A 10,800-nucleotide genomic window follows, 5' to 3' on the forward strand; every position below is an offset into this window, starting at 1 on the left:
AGTCTCAAATAGCTCTTGCAAAGTTCACACGCACGCGCACGCACACACACACACACACACACACCACACACACACACACAACACACACACACACAACACACACACACACACACACACACACACACACACACACAATAAAATGGCAAAATAATACAAAAGGACACATGATCACAGACCCTTGGCGGCGCCCGGGTCTGTGATCCATAGTTGGTCCATAGGTCCATAGTTCAATGTTGCCATAAATCCGAACTAAGAAAACTATCTATCACCAATCAAGATTTAACAAATCGTTTACCGTAATAAACGAGGAGAAAAGTGGAGATTTCATTCTAATTTTTCATTCCGGGCATGCCATCGCGTTAAAACATCCAAGCGACGTAGTCACGTCTAGTTTTCTTTGTTGACGAATGGACACGTCATTCCAAAGCGCTCGTCAAACCAGGTGGTGCTAGAAGCGATGATGGTTTATAGTCGCTGTACATTCTCCCAAAGGAACACTACGCAAATTGATTGCGTTATTTCATGGCCCATACGACAGATGACACCGATCGACTCCTCGTAACTTTATTGCTTGGCCTTCTCGCAGCAATCCCTGGCTATTTGCGTCTTGGTATATCAGCTGCCTGTCACATCTTCACGTGACCGACTGCCTCGGTCGGACATGGGAGGCTCTATGTATGGGCCACCCTCATGGATCTTTTAAATGCGCAGGCGTGGGTTAGCGGCTAATACAATGCCGCGGAAGCTTTTGTGCGTTGCTGCGTTATAATTTCAGACTCTAAATCCATACGCTCGAAACTGAGCAATAAATTATAGAGCTTAGAATGTCAGAAAGCTGAGCCAGTTGATAGAGATTCATGATGAAAAATAGTCAGCAGGCGCTTGTGTTGTCCCGACATCTCTCTTCTGTCCGTGTTTGTATACCTACTGTCTTATCACGAACAATAGAAGCTGTATTATTCGGTTTACACTTGTGGTCGAGCTCGCTGGTTGTGCTAGGCCGTACCACAGCTCAATGCAATCGACATCAGCCCAAACTGCACGTATGGCTGAAGTACATGCAGCCAAACATGCAACACTTGCCATTCGTCACCTCGCCATGCACACAAAACAAATACTAATAAATATCTGGGGTTTAACGTCCCAAAACCACGCTATGATTATGAGAGACGCCGTAGTGGAGGGCTCCGGAAATTTTGACCACCTGGGGTTCTTTAACGTGCACCTAAATCTACGTACACGGGCCTCAAACATTTTCGCCTCCATCGAAAATGCAGCCGCCGCGGCCGGGATTCGATCCCGCGACCTTCGGGTCAGCAGTCGAGCGCCATAACCACTAGACCACCGTGGCGGGGCCACAAAACAAATACTAGTGACAGCAGCGTGTAGCACCAAACAGTATCTCGTGTACGTCGCATTCCATGAATTTGCCTCCTCTATATTTTGCAGGTACATGTGTGCGAGTAATACACAATGCAGCCAATAATTGTGAGAAGCCGAGTGGGGGGTGTGAGGTAATGAATAGAATTCATGGTCAAAGATTTTGTGCGTCTTTCAAACCTGCTGTTTCACATAATAACTGACGGAAGTGTGTAGGGGAATGTACTTAGCAAATTTCATCAAGATCCACTGACCTCCAAATATCACTGGAGCTGCAATTTTATTTTGTACATTCTTGCTACGCATTCTATTCTATTTGCTTGTAATATGAATTTACTTCTAAAGCTAGACGAGATGACATCCCAATACTATTGACACCACCAGAGAAGGATATCCACTGCAGTTATAAATGAAACAATGTATGCACTACATGGTGACGATGGTTTTAATTAATCTCATGACTGAAGCAGCTGATGCTACACTATAAAAGGTCTTAATTAAACAAACAATGCACTGATCTTCAGCTCCTCTGTAACAATGCCACAGTAACTAACAGGAAATTTAAAATGGGAGTTATAAATTGTCATAGCCTCGATGGTCACCTAGGAGCTCCCGCGAAATCCACACACACACACACACACACCACACGCACACACACACACAATACTACTATAGAGGAGGGAACGACCCACACCCTGAGGAGCTTCGCCGCTAATATGAAAAAGGCCATGTGCTGGACCACTTCGGCACTGCCGTCGTACAGCTCTCAAGCGTTGAAATGGAGAACCAGACACCCTATAGGGCGTCTCGTACCCCCTTCACTCTGGAAACAATGAATTCAGGCAGAAGATTGGACAATCGCGCATCTATCACCATTATCAAGAAACAATCACCGTGATCTCGTAAAAAGACAAAACAGGCCACTATGTGCCTAAGAGACAGATGCATAAGACCTAGGCGCACTCTGCGTAAGAAGGAACACATTTGTGTGACTTGCCCTCTCCCATGCCGAAGCCAAGACAATCACTGCCAACACTCTGTGTAGCTACTGCACAGCAACGCGTGACATAAATACCACTCGTAGAGCCTACCACACACGCGAGATAAGAAATCTGTTGCTGGCTGTTGACCGCGTAAAAATGAAAAAATCTCGCCCGCTTCAATTTTCAGTCTTGACGCTTAGCTGTTCCATTTCTTGTCTCCAATAATATGTTGCTCCCTGTAGTACTGGAACGATGCACCAGGGTACTTGTTAGGTGTGACCTTCCACATAATGTTTTCCTATATTGAGGGCGTGCTGCGCCAGTTTCTGCGCCATATTTCTGTGCCAGTTTATGTTCCTACAGGCTTATTCCAATAGTACTTCCCCATATGTACACTCGCAGAAGGACTTTGCATCGCTTAATAATACAATAACACTCTCTTGGCTGTGGCAGAACACAGCAGCGCCATTCGCGTAACTTAGCACTTTGACCTCCGCGGTCATCAAGCGAAACCCTCGCACTCGATCATTTCCAAGCACATTTTTACAAAAGAGACTCTAAGTAGACAGCAAAAAGCAATGCCGACGCATGACATCCTTATTTTACGTTCGATAAGACTTGAATATTCTCGCTAACTTCTTGTTTTTCACAATCCTCGTAGTGCACCCTGTGTGCGCCATTCGTATCCCATCTAAGGCCATAGATCCTAAGGTAACGTATACTAGAATGTTAAAAAACGTCTGGTTTGCGCGGAGCACGCAGCAGACACAGCGTAAGATGGAGGAGCGGCCTTTCTAGAGCCCGTTGTAAACTCTCTCGGGGGGTCTACTACAAGTACAGTTTCAAGGTACCCACCACACCATAAATCATCATAATTTGGCGAAGTACGGAAGTACCCACTATTCATCATTCTGCGGAGAAGCGAAGTACGCCCTACGCGTCTGTAATGCATTATATGCACTTTTGTTGATGCTGTGGCTGGTGGATGGATGGATGGGAAAAACTTTACTAAGGTCCCTCGGAACGCGCTCTAGCACGTAGCCTGAAGGAAGAGCGTAGCTGGATGGTCTCTTGTTCCTCTTCATTTTTCTCTTTCTTTCTCTTTCTCTCTGTTTTTGTACCTGCTTTTTTTTTCCTGTTGGTTTCCATTTCGTTCTTTCTATTTCTTCCTTTCTCCCTCTATCTATTTCTTTCTCAGCCTCGCTCTTCCAACTTTATTTACCTTTCTTCCCTTTCTTTCTCTCTTTTTCTTTATTTCGCTTCATTTATTTGTTTCGTTCTGTCTTGCGCTGCGTTTTTATATCTCTTTTTCGTGTCTGTTCCTTTCTTTCTCTTTCTCTTCATCTGTCGTTCTCTGTCTTTTTATCTTTTTATGTGTTTATTCCCTTTATTTCTCTCTATTTTTCTCCTTCTTTCTGTCGCTTTCTTGCTCTCTCTTTTTCTCTATTTCTTTTTCTCTCTCTTTATTTTCTCTTTCTTTCGTTCTCTCTCTTTCTCTCTCTCTCTCTTTTACGTGATTCACGTGCTCCACTTAGCCGAGCACAGCTTTCGTTTAACGCTCGCACCTGCTGTACGCGGCAGTGGGGCTTGCCCAATTCCTGTGGCGCCTACTCACCTGTGGTTTCTGCGGACGCCATAGTTTTTACGGCCAGCTTAAACAGATCCGCCGTTAAGAATTCCGTCGAGCAGGATTTTAACCAGCGCCTTGCAACGACGATTGCCTCTTTGGCTCGACTACCCCTCGAGTCTTCTCAGCATTTCGCTTAAAAGTCTATCTAACGACACCCGATTTTACGATGTTCCCGCCCTAACAAAGAAATCTTCATGCCCCCGCAGGTACCCATAGGGTTGAATGTTGCTATCAACCCGAATTAAGAAAACTAGCTAGCAGCAATCCAGATATAAAGAAGCGTTTTTTCGAAATAAATGAGGAGAAAAGCAGCGATTTCATTCTAACAACGCACATTGCGCAGTGTCGCCGCCGGTACCCGCGCCAAATAGCGCAGTTGCGACGCCAGGGCAGGCCAAATTTTTGTTTCGCCAACGACGACCAAAAGGGGGCAACGCCGACCACACGCATAGTCGGGTGTGGAGTAGCGACACCGGCGACACTATCCAATCTGCGCGCGCAGGATCTCGATCCGGACTGTCGACAGGGCGACGTCAAGGGCTTTCTTGGCGACGCCAAAAAACATGTTTAAGCTCTAAGACGTGGAGCCCCAGGCAACATGTAACAGACTTCTGAGAAGCGGAAGAGCTATGTGGAGCACATTCTCAATCAGGAAGATCTGATTATTGTGACACGGCGACGTTGTCGACATGGTTGCGCTCCTGTAATCATCCTGGAGAACAAAAAAAAAAAAAAAGAGTGTTGATACAAGTTCTGATGAATACAATGAAACGTGAACTTCTATAAAGGGCTAACAGGATTCATTAGACGTGTGCGTACAAGTCGGGATCATTCAGACTGCACCATGCGAGTAGCGGAAATGAGAATAGGAAGCACCGAAGACCGAACTAATATGATGGAAAATCAACTTTTTGATTAACTGATTTGCCGATTGATCTATTGATCGATTCATTCAGCCTCCACCTACAAACGGCTGCCCCGGCCTCTATTCGACCTAGCTAGCTTGGGCAATGACCACACTGAGCTCAATATTTGTTTATCGGCGTAGCAGAAACATTAATAAAAAGGAACACCAATGGGAACCAGGTGGTGATAAGGAGATAGTCCTTTGGATCGAACGTTCGCCCGTTCATACACAAACAAGAGGTAAAAAAGACACCAAGCACCAATAAAAAAAGCTAAACACTATAGTACACATTTTTCCGCACGGTGTCGGCGTCGGCAGATGAAGCCCCCTTCAAAACGAACCCGGGCCGTTCATAGGGGCGACGGGCACATAGGAACAAAATTGTGTAGTGCGTTCTAAAAAGGCCGGAATTATGAAAAACACACACGAACTTGGCTGAGGGCATTTCAATCCAACGGTTTATAGAGGAGGCCGAAAACAGCAAACGCTACCTTTTGTGAGAAATATGTCACAGTGCGGACGCGCGGCGCATGACAACAGCTTGTGCGCGCGCGCGCGTGTGTGTGTAACAATACAAATTAATAAGATGGAGCATAGTCAATCACCTGCCCCAATTTTTTCCGACGCTCGGGGCGACGGGCACATATTCGAACGCCCGCTTTCCGAACTACCATGTGAGTACACACCCTCGAAGATGACGTAACTTATGTTCCACTTTTCTTCCACAGCCTTCTGGCGATAGCGTGGTCGCACAATGGAGATAGTGAAGAGTACTCTTTTGTAGCTAACTGTAGTACTATTTCGTTGACTATGGGAGACGTACTGTTGACGGAAAAAACTTTGTTTTCTTTCTTCTTTTTGACAACTTAGAGCGGCATATACTTTACGATGGGGGAACCGGAGAGCTGCCCCGAACTCGTAATGACGAGAAAAGGCACTAACGTGTGCGAATGCTATCATATCTCTGTGTGTGACTGCCCATGGTGTCAAATCTACAAGGGCGCGCCGAGTTTAAGTTCTACGGAAAAGCCACCGTGCTCGATCTGGTTATCTTGCAGAGTTCTGCTGCCTATCGGTGTGGCTTTGCCCATAACCTACACAATGCAAATTACCGCATAAAAAGAAACTACCTTTCCATTTGATCCTTTAACTAAACGATTGTAAGATAATAAAAATGCCTGTAATGGTGCCGTTTAAATGTCTCCTACGACTTCCAGACCGATCAAGGCACAATTTGAAGAGACGATCACGAGAGCGCCAAGACGTAGATAGATAGATAGAAGATAGATAGATAGATAGATAGATAGATAGATAGATAGATAGATAGATAGATAGATAGATAGATAGATAGATAGATAGATAGATAGATAGATAGATAGATAGATAGAAGCGGGTGAACGTGCCGTTGGTTCGCTAAGAAATGCTTTTTATTGTCGTTGTGTTTTAATTTGTCGTTTCGTGAACACGAGGGCACATATTTACAGCCTAGAAAGTGCGGCTGTACAGGCTGTGCTTTTGCAGGCCCAGCACGCTGAAAAATATAAAAAAGGATAGAAAAATAAATAAATAAAAATGAACAGCTCAGTACACTTCATAAAGGTTGAAATGGCTACAGCGCAACAGCTATCGCGTCCGTCAGTCGTGTCGTCGACTGCCAGGCAGTCCTCTACTGAGCAGCCTATGTGAGTGTTCATGCGCTTCTTGCACTCCCCTGAGATTCATGGCTCAGTTGCACAGCTCAAAGCAAGCGTTTAGTGCTATCTGAACAAGCACAAGAAAAAAGATTAGCTATAAGCGGAACTTTCCGAGTATAAAAGATTTGGATAATGCCTTGATCGTTAGCTTTACGCCAGAAGAAACTCTTCGTCTTGGAAACTGCTTCAGCCTCTTCAAACAGATCGGCGTAAAGTGTATAGATGCGTCTGTGTCTTTTAAAAATGTTATTCCCTATAAAATGCTGCTGAGGAGCTTTAAGGGACCCTGAAACGGTTTTGACGATTTTGTACGAACACATTGAGCCGGGAGAGCAAGTCCTAAGGATCATTTACAGACCGATTTAAGCTCTGGGCGTAAACTGCGTAACGCTTTAAAGCTGCGAATCGCCACCGATCACAGCGGCTAAACGCGTTTTCAAACCGCCCACTTCCAGTGCGCGTCGTATTGGAAGCGCGACGTCACGCAGGCGGCTGATCTGATTGGATATGTCCAGTACACGTCACTGAACCTCCTGTGGGCAGCGAGCGTCGTCTGCCTGTGTTACAACGTACTCCGTGTTGACGTGAGCTGAGCGACAGTGTTTACCTCGAGGTTTCTTTCTTGGACATAATTAATTGCCCTAGCCGTGTTGTGTACCACATATCTAGCAATTGGTGACTTGTAAAGCTGCGACATCGTGCAATGTTCGTGAGGCATCTGGCGAGCGGAATCCCTTCAGCTCGTCGCTGCAATGAGCGTCGCGCTCTCGCTATCCGTTCAACGCCACGATCCACGTTTTTGTGGCTGTAACTTCACCCCTGAAGACACAACCACATTGCCCGAGTTTACGCTTATCGGTGATCGTTCTCGAATTATTTTTGTTTGTCCGCATGCTTTTGCAGATTGTCGCCGTACAGAGGAATAAAATAAGATCTGCTGGTAGTGTGGCGGCACCTGTCGGAGCAGATATCAACCACTCCGCGAGCTTCGTCTTTGTTGGGCCTCCGAGATTGCGCGCAACCTCGGCGCACAATATCTGAGGCCATGACTGGGCGAAGCTCAAACCGTCGAGTGCGCTCATGAGAGCGCTGCGATCGCCGACGATGTCAGGGTGTCTGTGAGTATGCTGTGAGTTGAGGGTTCAAGGCAGTGGTGAGGAGGAGGGTATAGATATAATCTCCATGGATATAAATTCCGTAGCGGCTTGGTATACAGTGCGGTCGCTAATTCTGGTGCGAATGATTTGGGGATGCTCCTGCCTAAACGCTGACAAAACTTCAAAAAACCGTTTCAGGGTCCCTTTAACACAGTCATTTACTCAAGAGAAATTTCTCTTCTGAAGATGGCGGTGAAGGGGAAACGTCATTTCCGGACGTCCTACACCAGGCAACCAGGCGCTTGAAGGCGGAAATCGTGGGCGCCGTCTCCAGGACACTTCCTGCGCGGACCCAGTCTTCCTTCAATGCCTCTCTCGCGTCCTGTGAGCATTGGGGCTGAATAAACTGTTGCATGCGAAAACCCGACCCCAGAGTGCATCTAGTCGAACTTTTCATGATAATTGCTTTCGCCATGCAGGAACAATACTACGACGAGTACAAACACGCATATGTACAAATTTGCCCTTTAAAGCAACTCTTCATCTTTTTTTCTGTCAGTTTGATGTTTCGTGAGCACGAGAGAATATACATAACAGCTAAAAATCTTGACAATGGCAACTACAGCTACATGCTCGCTCATTTAAGTGGTTGCGCGTGGACGTCACTTTTGACGCGTTGGCGTCTTTGTAACTACGATCTCACAAAAATAATGCAACATGTTTTTACAGATTATGTTAGAGCACGCACTGCGCTTAAATTCTGGGGAATTTAAAGAAAATTGAAGATGGCTTTTTTTCTTAACAGCATTTCAAAGTATTCCATTTTTAGAGACACGCCTTCACTTATGAATTTTTTGTTTGTTTTTGACATCATTCTCGGCAATCACATTTAACACATTTGTTAAACAAATGTGTGGAAACATTCTGGGAAAATTTGGAAATTATGTGTATTATAGACGCGAAGCAAAAAAATCTGAAACAAGAGCATTATTGAGCAATGTGCCGTATTTGCGAATTTTTTTCGTGAAATATGGGCAAGAAAATCGCAAGATTAGAATTTGGTAGACACACATTACTTGTAGTATGCCAAGAAAAATTTTGAGACTCACAGCTACAATAGTTATTTTGAAGGACCTCATCAAAACCCCATTTTCGCGCAATTCGAAAAAAGCGGTTCTGCTGAGTCATACACTAATCCAAAACGGAGAAAGATAAGTGTGATCAATCATACCAAGAAATATTAGCGAAGTTATGATACCAAGGAAAAAAAGATCCGTCGAGCCGGATTCGAACCAGCGACCTATGGATAACCGTAGCCACGATAGCACTTCTACAGTCCACAACTGAGCTACGGACGGAATGAGCAGCGGTTCTTAAGGAGATCTCTTTCAGTGCGTTTGTTCTCGATCCTCGTATATAATGAAACGCCGATGATTACTTGTAGACCTTATACACTGCTCCAAAATCGAGAAAGATAAGGCGAACCAATCATATCAAAAATATTAGAGAAATTAGCATAATGGAGGAAAAAAACTCTGTCAAGCCGGATTCAAACCAGCGCTTTACAAAGAGGAGGATACAACTTTATTAAAAGAAATTTCATGGGTTTGGAGCTGGCCGCTTGTCTGCGGCGACCTCTTAAGAACAATGCTGCTTTGGCTCAAGTACTCCTCGAATCTTCTCCGCATTTATCTAACGGCACCCGATTTTACAAAGTTCCCGATCTGACAAAAATTTCTATACGCCGCCATGCTGCGCTGGAGAACGGGAGCACAAAAGCTGTCGTCACAGCCTCGGCAGTGCAGTATTGGGGGGTCACGCCTATTTAGCACAGTCCAGAGAGGATTATGGCGGCACCCACGGTCTTTAAATGAGAGTTATGGTCATCAAATAGCTCTTGCAAAGTTCACACGCACGTGCGCGCACACACACACACACACACACACACACACACACACACACACACACACACACACACAATAAAATGGCAAAATGATACAGAAGTACACATGATCACAGACCCTGGGCGGCGCCAGGGTCTGTGAAAAGGTCCATAGTTGAATGTTGCCATCAATCCGAATTAAGAAAACTAGCTATCACCAATCAAGATTTAACAAATCGTTTTCCGTAATAAACGAGGAGAAAAGCGGAGATTTCATTCTAATTTTTCATTCCGGGCATGCCATCGCGTTAAAACATCCAAGCGACGTAGACAAGTCTAGTTTCCTTTGTTGACGAATGGACACGTCATTCCAAAGCGCTCGTCAAACCAGGTGGTGCTAGAAGCGATGATGGTTTACTATAGTCGCTGTACATTCTCCCAAAGGAACACTACACAAATTGATTGCGTTATTTCATGGCCCATACGACAGATGACACCGATCGTCTCCTCGTAACTTTATTGCTTGGCCTTCTCGCAGCAATCACTGGCTATTTCCGTCTTGGTATATCAGCTGCCTGTCACATCTTCACGTGACCGTCTGCCTCGCTCGGACATGGGAGGCTTTATGTATGGGCCACCCTCATGGATCTTTTAAATGCGCAGGCGTGGGTTAGCGGCTAATACAATGCTGCGGAAGCTTTCGTGCGTTGCTGCGTTATAATTTCAGACTCTAAAAACATACGCTCAAAACTGAGCAATAAATTATAGAGCTTAGAATGTCAGAAAGCTGAGCCACTTGATAGAGATTCATGATGAAAAATAGTCAGCAGGCGCTTGTGTTGTCCCGACATCTCTCTTCTGTCCGTGTTTGTATGCCTACTGTCTTATCACGAACAATAGAAACTGTTTTATTCGGTTTACACTTGTGGTCGAGTTCGCTGGTTGTGTTAGGCCGTACCACAGCTCAGTGCAATCGACATCAGCCCAAACTGCACGTATGGCTGAAGTACAGACGGGTCCACTGTTAAAGGGAACACTTGCGTGCAGGGCATGTTTGGATTTCGCTCTCTTGCAGGAAAGTAGTGGCTTAGATTGGCATACAACTACTGGTGGTTGACAGTCCTGCCTCTTTTTGACAGACTCGTGCAGTGCATGAACAATGTTTCCCTGTCCACTTGCTCTTAGAGGGCCAGCAAAATGAAAGGTGTTCATTGGAGTGTTCCCTTT

Source organism: Rhipicephalus sanguineus, unplaced genomic scaffold (assembly GCF_013339695.2).
Source record: "Rhipicephalus sanguineus isolate Rsan-2018 unplaced genomic scaffold, BIME_Rsan_1.4 Seq119, whole genome shotgun sequence".
Classification (NCBI taxonomy): domain Eukaryota; kingdom Metazoa; phylum Arthropoda; class Arachnida; order Ixodida; family Ixodidae; genus Rhipicephalus; species Rhipicephalus sanguineus.